Below are 14,362 nucleotides of genomic sequence, written 5' to 3' on the forward strand. Positions count from 1 at the left end.
ATGTTAACTGGTGATCCGGTATCTCACAAAATCTTCAGACGCGGCGGAACTTTCACTCTTCTAGTCAAGTGAGCTGTGCTTTACCTTCATAAGGAGAACTTTTGCATTGGCTTTTTGAAATGTAAGCTTCAGTGAGTCCATCAAATACCATCATACATGTTTGTTTGAATATTATCTGGATGATCTAGATCTCTTCTGGGGTGCCCCTTCTCTAAATACGCCCTTGGCCGGCTATTACCATGGCGCAGGTATAACATTGCATGCCAGTGTACAGTCAGAGAAAGTAGTTCTTGGGCCACGATACCAAAGATATCGTAACATCTTAGAGCCTGTTGTCTATGCAACCCAAATAACAAAATTGTCGCTTAGGTTTTGCTGGTGAACCTGGCTTCTCGGAAACGATTGAGTAGCTATTGACAGCAGCGGAGTCATATTCCCAGGCCCAGCCATAACAAACAACTGCTGGGTGCAGTGAGATCAACAGAAAAAGTTTCAGGAATTGGTTTCTTAACAACAGCTACTCGTAAGGAAATGTTCTCTTTACTGATATTAGAGTCATTGTCAAGAAAGTTCACTGAAATTGTGTTTTTCATCAAATCATCATCACAACACACATGATGTGAACCCAGAAGTCCTTGAAAAAGATTGGAGTTAAAAACAACTTCTTGACAAATGATAAGACGAATCGATATTCATTAGTCCCAACTTAGAATTTTGTGTAAGGCATGTCCTTCCATCCATTTCATAGCTTCATTAATCATCCTCATCGCCTTTGTTGGCGCAAGTGCTAGTAAAGCAATATAAAATATGCAAAATTAAGAAATTAAAAAAATACATTTTCAGCGATTTCACGCAGCGACTCAGTTGCATTTAGACAAAGTTTCATTAGTCGGGAACCAAGGGCCCCCTCGAACTGCTTCATTGTCATTTTCCCTCCACCTTGCCTGCCGCGATTAACCTGATGTTGATTAATGCAACATTAATTAAAACAACCAACCAACGAAACAATCCACAAAGTGCACCAAAGAGGCGCATATTATGAATAGGTAAAGTATGTGATATTATGCTAATTTAGAATTTAGTAATAAAATGGGAATTTTGGGGGTCCAGTTAAGTGGCTGCACATCCATTATGTAATCGCGATATCATCAAATTGTACGAAACGTGTCTACACCTACGTAAAGTTCCAGTCCCGTGATGGAATATGTAGCGCAAAGCCAGAGCTTTAAAATAAAATTTGTTTTGTTATTGTTTTTTATTAGCAATTACCTCAGTTTTCTTCCTCTGAAGTTAAATTCTTCATGACGACTATCTATGATTACATTAAAGACATGAATGAACATACACAATGAATCCATTTTGGTCGGAACTCGAACTCGGAACCTTGTTCGGCAAGAAATACAAATATCCATAAGACATGAGTGTTTCATTGGAGATGTTCCTCTACTTCCGTCATTTTATCACTAATATATTTCTTTAATATACAATAATAAATCACAAGTACCTAAAAATAAATATTATTTTGCATTTTCACGTACATATGTTTCTTTGCGGTTAAAGTGTTAACTGGCACCTGTTTATTTAGATTGTTATTTATGTTTCGTGTGTAGTTAAAGATAGGAAAAATGCATATGGAACGATTAGGGCTATAAGAATTCCGTCCGTGAAGGAGTGGTTAGCACAGTGCGCTACGATGTCTGATGTCCTGGGTTCGAATCCCGTCGTGCGTATGGGTGTTCTTTGTGAGTGCCCCTTCATCAATTTCATCATATCACTCATCCTCGTCATCGCGATTAGTAAAAGGTGAAAGGAAAACGGCACTAAATAAGAAAATAAAAGAGGTTATAAGAAACATTCTTATTTCCGGACGTGTCCTAGGAATTTGAAAGATATCACAAATGTCTCATATGTATTGTGGGCATCACGTAACTTCAAATTAGATGGAGAAACAGAAAATCTGAGGGGAGTCTGAGATAACATGGTTCTTTGGAGAAGTATGCTTAAATCAAACAGTGTGCATGGTTGCTACTGGATATTCGGAAAAACAATTTCAATCTCAGCTCAGAAATTACTTCCCGATTTTCTAGATTCGGAAAAGTCCGGATATATGTATAAAAATGCTTACTTTGTGAAGTTTTATCGATAATATAAGTGTCGGTAATTTGTTCGAAGTAACAAGTTTCACTCCGGAAATTACATAAACAGTCCTTATTGGATTGATTGATTTGGTGTTTTAAGTCCACGTTATGAATAGTAAGGCTAACTGGGACTGAACCTATAGTTTTAAAGTGGGATCCGAACCACTATGTGCCTCTACCAGGTTCAAACCCGGGACCCTTGATTACAAGGCAATGACGCTACCACTGCGCCATCTGGGAGGCCCTCAGTCCTTATTGGAGAAATAAGGCACAAAGTTCTGTTTTTCCCAGTGTATGGCAGTTTTTTACATTTCAATAAACAAGAACGTCCAGACTTTGTTTACGAAATTGTGAACTTTTTCCATCCCGAATTCATGGATTGTTTTCCCTTCCTGGCCCCGCCTCGACGAGAAACGTTCTGTCTTGCATACACAAGTTGAAATCACATACGGCCGTGCTATTAATTAGAAGTTGAGGAATTTTGAACTCAACCGTTCACTTCAATATTAATTTTTGAGCTGAAGATGTGTCATATTCTCGTTATATGCTAAGATGTTCTAGTAACCTATTATATTTAATGCAAATGCGTTCGTGTCCAACATTTTGAGACAATTTGTCCTACTTTCCCCTGAAGAGTGATCTGATAGCCGTATGTGTGATGAAAACTGTTTTTATTCAATGTCTGATATAATTTATTCCAGCATTTCCTTCAACTTCTATTACTCCAATGCTTACACGACTTTTCCTTCGTGCTCGACGTTTGAGTTCAGAAAAGTTTACAACACCCCCACCTCCCGCGTGTAAATAACAGGCAACAACACTCTGGAAGACCATAATATACAACTTTTGTACTACATATTTTACGAAAATATTAGAATGTTAGCTTGATATAACTGTGGATTGGAACGAACAAAATAAAATTGGAACGAACGAAAAACGAAATACGAGCAGGCGCCTTATCTTTGCTCAAGGAAACACGGAAATCTTTGTTACTTCTTTTTAGCCAGAATAATGGTGAACATTTACAGGAACGTAAGGAGTAGTATCGTATTCTATTGGAATTAGATTGTGTGACGTTTAAAAGATATCATAACAATATGTAAATCCCTTTTGTGGCCTACGCTAAACTTATATTAAAGCTTCATTGACATGTGAAAGCGGAAATTTAGAGATTCTTCTTCCTTACGATATCTAAACAACCGAAGAGTGTGGTGAACGTGAAACTACTTATCGTTCGCAACACCGATATGTATTATACAAATGGTCTCTAATCAAAAACCCTATTACATCACAGGAAATGATTTTTAAGACAATTCTACCACGTATCCAACGTAACCAATATTCAGATTGATTTCAAGCTTCCGTTTGGCTTTTTCGTGTCGCATTTTAACCTCTTGCGATAATCGCGACGATGAAGATGATGGGTAATGATACGAATGCAATGCTAAATCTAAGCCTCGACAGGTTTCGAACCTGGATCCTCTGGCTTTGTAGTTACGGTGATTTTTATTTTTATTTTCATTTGGTATTTTAAGTCAACTTTATGCACAGAAAGGCTAATCGAGACTGCATCTCAGTTTAATGTGGGATCCGAACCACTATGTGTCTCCACCTGGTTCGAACCGGGGACTCCTTGATTAAAAGGCGACTCCGCTACTACTGCGCCATCGGGAAGGCTAAGGGAGAGAGAAAGAGAAAGAGAGATAGAGAGTTACGGTGACTACGATAATGAAGAATTGAAAGTAGCAGAACGACTAAGCTATTCCTTAGTCAATGAATATTATGAATGTCAGTTCAAATTGGAAAAAACATAATACGAAATTTTCAGAGTGCGTTACAAATCGTTAATTTTTCTCTTTCCACACATTACTTTGCTACTAGATAATTACATGCTAAGATGTAGAAAGTGCTACATTTTCAGTGCATCGAATTGAGATTTACTTCTGAGAATGGAGTATTGGGAAAAGGATCACCTCACATGTTTGGATTATACTCCCCCACCACCACCACACACACAGATACACACATAAAGGATATCGGCTGTTATTCTTATAACAAAATGAATATAACATGTATGAATTGTGTCAAGAAAAAATTAGAGCCTATTCACATCCCTTCGGAACTTGGAAGAAAGCACACGCAGAGATTGGGAAGTTCTGTTCCGACAAAATCTGGATGTATAGTAAATTAAAAAGCAAAGTGCTACCGTGTGCTTTGCACCAAGCCATGAATGCGTATAGGGGGTGTAGAGTTAGGACCCCAAGCTTTCTTCATCAGGTCGAAGGTGGGGATGATGTGATCAGCACCACGCCCCTGGCCGCCTTATACCCCCCAGTTTTCTCCATGTACCCACTTTATACGATCCTGGGTGGGCACCGGAGCCGCTTGAACAGGTGGACAAAATCCCGATTCTCCCCCGTCGGTGATCGAACCCAGATCTCTCGCATGGTAATAAAGCGCCCTAACGACTGAGCTACTGCGGCACGTATAGTATAGTAGCTTATGTAATTAAGACAAGAATTGTTTTAGCGTTTCGTTCAACGTTTTTAGGTGAATCATTTTCGGAGATATAACGTGTAGCTCATGTCGGTTGTGCGACCTGGCTTGAGAAAAGGCGATTTTATGACTAACAACATTCAACCTGACAAGTCACGTGACTTTCCTACATTTCCTGTGCCTGTTGGCTTTTGCATGAAAGACGAGTTGCTCTTGAGACAGACAGAATCACCCGATCACCTAAAGGTGCAATGTGTGTTGCCTACCCTTCCGGCATTATTTACTGCCATTAAGGTCTTATGGGGAAGAACTTTTTTCCACCACTGTACATCAATTGTCACTAACATTCAGACAGGTGTGAAACGAGTCTTGGGCGGTGACTACTACATTGTGTATGAGGGAGGAGGGAACACTGAAGATTTACAATGCTACAGATTCTAGCTACATGGAGAACAACTAACCAAGGAACCATAATAATGAAAAAGACTCTATTCTAAAAATGGCAAGAATAGGTTATAACCAATATTTTAGGGCACTTCAAAATCCTCACAATAGGTCTAATGTTTAATGTATACTTAAGAAAACGGTTGCACACTAGAATGTATACTCAAATCCGTGTACACTTAATTATTGCTACACTATCACACAACAATTTGTAATTAAAAGTGAATTTCTATTCCTTAGCAACCAATATTAAATCAGAACGATTGTACACCCAGCAGCAAAGATAATATTAGACAATTTGCTGATCATGATTTTCATTTATTTCATTTTGCAGAACGCAAGGTTGATAAAGGAACAAGAAAAAACAAATAAACATAGGACAAGTAATGCCCCAGCATCAATGCAATTTAATTCCTTAAAATGAAACAAGATATAACTGGAAAAATACTTATGAACATCGTTTTCTACTATCTCTGCCATCACATGTACTATTTTGTAACAGTTTGTACTAGTAGGGAATATCTTGTTCATGATTACTACTTACCGGTTGGTGTTGCTTTTCATGGAGGCATATCTTAGCATGTTCTTGCTCTGGAGTGCTAGTGAATTATGGGAAGCTGGATGTTGGCGAATTATGTTGCTGTGGATCATCGAAAGTCGTCCTTCAAAGTAAACACATGATTTGTGGTGAGATACACATGTTTGTTTCGGTTTCTTCCACAAAATATTCTGTCCCAGTGCCACTTCATGTTCTAAACAGGACAGTGTCCGAAATGGTTGCACAATTTCGGTGTGATCCAAACTGGAAAATCTCCAGACTGGAATGGGACTGCTCGCACCAGAGGGGGGAGTGATAACCACTTGAATACGTGGAAGACCAACACATACAATCAGCTGTATGCAAACTACAGACGAAAAGAAGTTTGTCCAAATTAGAAAGATACTCACGCAAGTTAGAAGTTGACGCATGAATGTCTCGCTTGTTCGGAATAATGATCACGTCATTCTTACGTACTGAAGGCTTGTATATTATATCCTGATCTCAGTGACTCGGATGTCACACGACAGCATATCAGAATTCCAATCATATTTCTATAGTGTTTATCTTGATTTGAGATTACACCGTGGTAGATTGATTGATTGATTGATTTGTTTTATTTACTTCGCTTTTTGTGTCTCTTATGGCTAATTTGCGAAGATCGGAATGAGCGATGACATGGTGAAACTGATTAATGAACATTCACAAACACCCATGTCCAGGCCAGGATTCGAACCCGGGACCCCTGGCGTCGTAGCACGATGTGCTAACCACTCCGTTACGAGGATCGAGTAACTGTAATCTTAATATTTAGTTAAGGTGTCACTCTGCTACTCCAGGTCAGTAATGGAATGGTACGTAATATGAAGACAACGAACGCTTCCTTTCTGGTCCTTGTCCGTATTCCATTATTTTTATCAATATGTCGCCTTTCTAGTGACTAAATTATGGTTACGCCACTGCAAGTAGCCTTACAGCATGTTCTCGGCCCTCCCCCTGCTTCACTTTCTCCTGACGCTGTCATTCTTCCGATGAATCATAGAAGGCTCCACTGAACAGCTTCGCCTGTAACGCTGTTCCAAAACTCAACCTGAACCGCAGAATTTTTACAGGTTTTTAGCGTAAGTTATCACGTGCACGTTTCGTACATGCGTCAGTTTGGTGACATTCGATAATTTCATCCTTTTTATCAATCATAACTTTTATTCATTATCTTGTTACCCCTTACACATCTTTCTCTAAAATATTTACTGACAAATATTCATTACACAAAATTTTGTTCTACCTTGAGTAATTTGCATCTGATGTGCTTCCATCTATCGTTGACTCTTTGAATTACATTTATTTTCGTCTTGTGTTAGCCAAACTGATTGTGAAAACATTGAAAAGAGAAAATAGCCTATATAGTGAGAAGCATGAAAATCGTGAATCAATTTGTACTTAGTGATAAGAATAGCTAACACAAAAACAGGTAAATGAAACTCGGCAACAATTACATGTTCAGTTACCTTTTTCCTTGAAACACCCATAGTTATGGATCACAAGCTGTGAATACATATTGGGAGCAGGTCCACTCCACAAATTCACAATCTCCGCCATTTGTTGAGGTGCCGTGACCAGGACCACGCTCCACACACCTTAATTACCCCAGGGCTGGCCGCAAGTGAACCCCAGAGTCACTCCATGCATGAACATGATAGGAATAATTCCCACCTGAAATCACTCATCCCGAGAATCGAACCCGGGTCTCCCACGCAGCAGTCAGGCTTTATGGACCGACTGGACTACCATGACTCTCATATTCACATTTGTCAATGTGTGTGCGTGTGTGTACGTATTGGCCTCCCCGATTGCATAATGGATAACTCCGTCGCCTTGTATTCAAGGCGTCCCGGGTTCGATTGCCCGTGGAGGAACAGAGTTCATGAGATCCACTTTTAATCTAAGGTCCATTCACATTGAATGTATCTGTGCATGAAGTGGACTCAAACCTTACATATCAATGTGTTGTGCGTGTGTGTAAAGTTTTTTGTTCGAAATATAGGACACAATTAATTTACACTGCACAAAAATAAATATATTTCATTTAATTAATGCTATGTAATACTATGTAATTATCTTAAAATATAAAATGCTTTTAAAAATTAATAATATCTTCAACGTTGAACACGGTTCAAGTTTCCTATACCACTCACTGTATTTTAAAGTAATAAAACACCTAGTAACATATGACAAGGAATCTGAGTGCGTGTATAGGATATATCATTGTGTCTGGCTTAGAAGTATAATAAAATATATTTCCGTACTCAAAAAGTTTTTTTACACATCTAATACACCTCGATATGTGCACCATTTAGTAGCAGGACAATGTCCAACCTACATTCAAGATCCACCCATGTGTTGTACAGTGTCTCTCAAAAGTTTTAGGACAACGACATTTTAAACTAGGCAACCCAATTTACACAAGGCGTTGGTGGGTTGCGGGTAGAGTTAGGCTCAATTTCAGGGTTGCCACATGCACAATAGATATTTATAAAATACGCGAAAGAAATAAAAACAAGCATTATTGTATAAAATTATTACAAATATCACTATTATATCTCAAGTGACAAAATTCTTTCTCAAAGAAAAGAAATAGGTTTTCTAGTATTTCATCGCTGATGAGTCTACAGAAAGGAAAAGAGGTGAGGGAAAACGAGAGGTGACAAAGGACAAGAGAAAGAGAAAGGGAAAGGAGAAGAGGAAAAGTAGAGGAGAGAAGAAAGAGAGGATAGACGAGGAGAGAGGATAATGGAAAAATATTCTAGGAGAGATGAGAAAATGGAGCGAAGAAGAGAAAAGAGGAGGAAAACGAGATGAGAGAAGAGGAGACGAGAAGAGGGGAGTGGAGAGTAGAGTAAAGGAGAGAAAAAGAGAAGAACGAAAAGAAGAGGAGAAGAGTGTAGTGGGGTCGGAAATCTAAGACAGGAGAGGAGATACGAGGAGTGGAGATGAGGGGGATGGAGATAAGTTGCGAGAAAAGTAGGGAAGGCGATATGAGTTAAAATCAGAGCAGAAGGAGGGGAGAGAAGAAGGAGAAGGAGAAAAGAAGAACAGAAGGGACTTAAGAGAAAAGGTAGTTGCAGAAAATATCGTCTCAGCGTAAAGAATTGATGCATTGGTCAAATTATGGACATGAAACATTCAATAACATTTTGAAATGTATTGGAGAATGTATTAGATCGGTGCGAAATGCCTTTTGGCTTAGTTCACAGCAAGATAAAATCTTCCATGTAAGATCTTTGATTTTACCTGCGATTATACCACTAAAACATGAATGTACTTTTAATATTTATAAGAATAATCCAATTTTTGTCCACTTCTCGGTTCGTTGAAATGGAGATTTTGTAATTTAATATTTCCCCTCCCCCATCGTTAATTCTAAACTGAATCATTCCGTTTCACACGGCGTGGACAATGAACACAATGGGATAGGTCTAAAACTTACGAAAATTTTCTGCCACCGGAAGGGTTTGAACCTACGACCATCAGATTGACAGTCCTGAACGGTAAACACTACCCTACAAGCTTTCGCTCCTGAAAGTAAGTAGAAGGAGCTGAGCTGACCAACGTGAAATGTAGATGCAACTCTCCTCCTACATTGATTTGGGGAGGGGAAATATTAAATTACAAAATCTCCATTTCAACGAACCGAGAAGTGGACAAAAATTGGATTATTCTTATAAATATTAAAAGTACATTCATGTTTTAGTGGTATAATCGCAGGTAAAATCAAAGATCTTACATGGAAGATTTTATCTTGCTGTGAACTAAGCCAAAAGGCATTTCGCACCGATCTAATACATTCTCCAATACATTTCAAAATGTTATTGAATGTTTCATGTCCATAATTTGACCAATGCATCAATTCTTTACGCTGAGACGATATTTTCTGCAACTACCTTTTCTCTTAAGTCCCTTCTGTTCTTCTTTTCTCCTTCTCCTTCTTCTCTCCCCTCCTTCTGCTCTGATTTTATCTCATATCGCCTTCCCTACTTTTCTCGCAACTTATCTCCATCCCCCTCATCTCCACTCCTCGTATCTCCTCTCCTGTCTTAGATTTCCGACCCCACTACACTCTTCTCCTCTTCTTTTCGTTCTTCTCTTTTTCTCTCCTTTACTCTACTCTCCACTCCCCTCTTCTCGTCTCCTCTTCTCTCATCTCGTTTTCCTCCTCTTTTCTCTTCTTCGCTCCATTTTCTCATCTCTCCTAGAATATTTTTCCATTATCCTCTCTCCTCGTCTATCCTCTCTTTCTTCTCTCCTCTACTTTTCCTCTTCTCCTATCGCTTTATCTTTCTCTTTCTCTTGTCCTTTGTCACCTCTCGTTTTCCCTCACCTCTTTTCCTTTCTGTAGACTCATCAGCGATGAAATACTAGAAAACCTATTTCTTTTCTTTGAGAAAGAATTTTGTCACTTGAGATATAATAGTGATATTTGTAATAATTTTATACAATAATACTTGTTTTTATTTCTTTCGCGTATTTTATAAATATCTATTGTGCATGTGGCAACCCTTAAATTGAGCCTAACTCTACCCGCAACCCACCAACGCCTTGTGTAAATTGGGTTGCCTAGTTTAAAATGTCGTTGTCCTAAAACTTTTGAGAGACACTGTACAGCCTTACTGCATTTACATTCCGGATTGCAGAACAAATGCGACGTCGTAGATCAGGAAGCTCACCATCTCGTGATTGATACACTTGAGATTTTACAAAATCCACAGAAAAAAATCAAGTGGAGTAATATCTGTAGTAGTCTCCAGTAACAAACAAAAGTTCGTAATCTTCCCGATCTACGACCTCGCATCCGGAATGTGACAGCAGTGTTGCCCTACAACACATGGGCGGGGTCTGAATCTAAGTTAGAGGTCTGTTCTGCTACTAATGGTGCACATATCGAGATGTTTTAGAAATGAAAAACAAATTGAGTTACTATATAGATAGAAGGAAACTGTACGGAAGTATCTTAATATACTTAAAAGTATTAATTATTCTTTGATGATACACACTGTATATACAGGGTGGCCCAAAAGTGCGGAACGGGCCGAATAAAACCGAAATGCATGCGGTTATTGAAATTTTGTATGTGAACATGTAGTTTGGGGATGGGGGAAAACCTACCGAACCTCTTTTGAAATATGGCCGCCATCTTGTATCGAGATCACCTTTTTTAATTGGGAACCTAGGCATGTGAAACATGAAATTTCGCTGGAAAGAGATCACAAACATGATGGTAGCACTTATTTTTCCAAAACTTTATTCATGTTCATGCTACAGGGCGTTAAAGAAGTGTTTTCGACGGTTTCTCTCATTGTTGCAGGTGCACTAAGAAATGAAGCTCACACAAGTAAAACACGTGGAAATCATCCGATGTGTGGGGAAAGAATCTCGAAAATCATCACCGAGGAGTTCAATCCACGAGCTAACATTGTGGACAGCGCTGTGAGGAAACTGATCGCTAAGTTCAGAGAGACTGGATGTGTTGCAAACAAGCCCATATCAGGTAGGTCTAAGGTAGCCACAGATGAAGCTACATCAACAACTGTGTTGGCGGCAGTTACTTTGATTCCGCTCCGTAGTATCCGTAGTCATGCTGCTGTTACTGGTGTGAGTCGTGCTTCCATTGTGAGGATTCTGAAAAGGCACAAATTGTATCCATACAAGATCCAGTTGCTTCAAAACCTGAGCGAGGACGATGCTCACCGCAGGATTGAATTTGCAGAAGAAATGTCATGTAAGGTGTTACAAGACACTACCTTCGCTCACAAGGTGTTGTTCACTGATGAAGCAAACTTTTATCTCAATGGGGAGGTGAACAGACAAAACATGAGATAATGGTCTGACTCGAATCCTCATTGGGTGCATACATCTGGGACAGTCCTCCGTTCAAAAGTGATGGTATGGTGTGGCATATGGGGAACCCGTGTGGTAGGACCTTTCTTCATTGACGGTACCCTCAATGCCAAGGATTATTTGAACTTACTGGATACACAAGTGTTTCCATCTCTCATGATCGAGGATGGCAGTTTCCCCGAGTTCTTTCTACTCGACGGCGCTCCCCCCGCAATTTGTTCAAAATGTTAGGGACTATCTGAACATTCAGTTTCCCAATCGGTGGATTTGGTGAATAGACTCAATATGACACTGGCCAACAATGGTGTACACATTGAGCATATCCTCTAACATCCTGCAACAATGAGAGAAATCGTTGAAAACACTTCTTTAAAACCTTGTAGCAATAACATGAATAAAGATTTGCAAGAATGAATGCTACCATCGTGTTTGTGAGCTTTTTCCATTGCAATTTCATGTGCTACATACCTAGATTCCCATTTAAAGAATGTGATCTCGGTCGGCTTTCGAGATAGCGACCATATTTCAAAAACGGTCGGTAGGTTTTATCCCATTACCAAACTACACGTACACATATAAAATTTCAATAGCCGCATGCATTTCCGTTCCGCACTTTTGGACCACCCTGTATATGTAGCAGGAATAATTTCCTTTTAATAGCATGAAAATAAATGAACTTGAAGGTCTAAAAATAAAGCTGCAATGAAAAGAGAAAAGGCTAGTCCCGTAGATATCGAGCGTCCAAGATATTGCAAACTGAATTCAATTCCCATAGTGCAAGATATTCAATGTGTTCTTATTTATAGTTTTGGCAGGCCAACTGCCTAGTTACGGCCCTGGACTTTTCTTTTAATTCAGGTGAATGATTGTTGTGATAAGACTCACTGCGAAATAAATATCCAGGCTTCTGCCTTCGTTTAGAGTTTGTTTATTTTTATGAGGAGCCTCTTTTCAGGGCCCTTTCCAAAAACACACTTTATTGCATGTTATGTGACCTGAGTGAGTAAGCGATGTCGCTCTCTCATGATCTAGAACTTTTATGCTTTGTTGTTGAGTTGAGTTGCTGTTTTAAGTCCACTTTATGCACAGTAAGGCTAATCGGGACTGGACCTACAGTTTAAAGTGGAATCCTAGAACTTTTATGCAAGTACAATTAAACGTTCTTCAACTTTGAGACTTCTTATACCACAACCAAAAGTCAACAACCGGTTTTGTAAACTACTTTAGTCCCTTTAAATTGTTAGTAATACCTAGTAAAAATTATGATATTTCTATTATTAGTTTTATAAATATGATTAAGTAAACAGATTTGTAGTGTGCTGCCATCTATGAATGAATATCATTAACTTCTTCCACAGCCTTTTTGGTTGAAGATCTTGATGAATCAAAATTTATAATGTTCCAATGACATACTGAAGGGGTGGTCATAGGGCTGTAACCAACCCCCCCAATAAAGGAAAAATATTTATGGGGTATTTGGGTACCTTGGAAAGCATGACATATTATTTTCTGATTTACGAAAGGGCCTCCCCGATGGAGCAGTGGTAGCGTTGTTGCCTTGTAATCAAGGCGTCCCGGGTTCGATACCCGGAGGAGGATCAAGTGGTTCGGATCCCACTTTAAACTGTAGGTTCAGTCCCGATTAGCCTTACTGTGCATAAAGTGGACTTAAAAAAATCAACAAACTGCATTACAAAAATTTTCTCTCTCGAGATCTAGAGCTATCATATAATTTCTACCAAGTCTGGTTCAGCTTGGAGGCTTCTCATATCGTAATGGAAAGTCAATTCTCGGTTACTTAAAGAAATTAAGTTTGATTTATATGTTAATGTATCTAACTAATAATACCTGCCTTCAACCTGAAGACAACAGACTGCTAAGGAAGACGAGTGGAGGAATGTCACAAGCAATAATTGGACAGAATTCAACTGATAATCAATTTTGTATCTTAAACACTAATCATTCATTACTCTTACTAACTTAGTACTATACGTAACATACCTTTTAACTTTTCGCAAATTTCAATAACCAACATCTCATGTGGTAACACACAACTAACATATCTAATTTTACTAAATGATGATCTTTTACCACTTGTTCACATGCACCCTTTGCACATTCCACGACTGAATTAACACTTAACCAAACTTCCTGAAGCTCCCCAGGACTTCTATCCTGAAGAATCCAGGAACATCTAATAATCAACAATAACTAGAGGCATACATATTTCGTTTTTGATGAAAACATGATATGTGAAATAACACATTGTAATGTTAATTTTTCATGTTTCTGAAAGGTGTGAGGTGCATTTTCCTCCACTGTTTTGTCACGAAATAATGCGAAATAAACTGCAAAATCCGAAATAGAAGTTTCGAGTATATTTACCGACACGATACTTTGTTAAGTCAGAATTATCCTGTGAGTTATACAATTTACGGAAAATTTGTTAATTCTGCTATAAATATTTGAGAAGCAAGAATGGACCCCTTTATACAGGAATAAACACAATATTCTGGTAACGACATAAATCTGATATCATAAGGGACATGTTTATTTTGTGTAGTAAGTGCAGTTTTTAAATCAAATTTGGGATTATATTCACATTTCTTAAAACCAAAATGTAATTTTATATACCACATTTTCACCGCTATAACAGCGAAATTTTATTTTATTTTCCGATTTTGAACCCGACATTAACTCTGCTTTTGTACGGAAATTTTGCTTTTTTTTACCAAAAATATGTGCCTCTAACAATAACTAAATAATAACCATACATAATCCTACTAATGATTATTCCCAGATAGATTATTTTCATTTAGGCTATTATTATTTTTTTTAAGTTTACTTATTA

Source organism: Lepisma saccharinum, chromosome 2 (genome assembly GCF_977018435.1).
Source record: "Lepisma saccharinum chromosome 2, izLepSacc3.1, whole genome shotgun sequence".
In the NCBI taxonomy this organism is placed as follows: Eukaryota; Metazoa; Arthropoda; class Insecta; order Zygentoma; family Lepismatidae; genus Lepisma; species Lepisma saccharinum.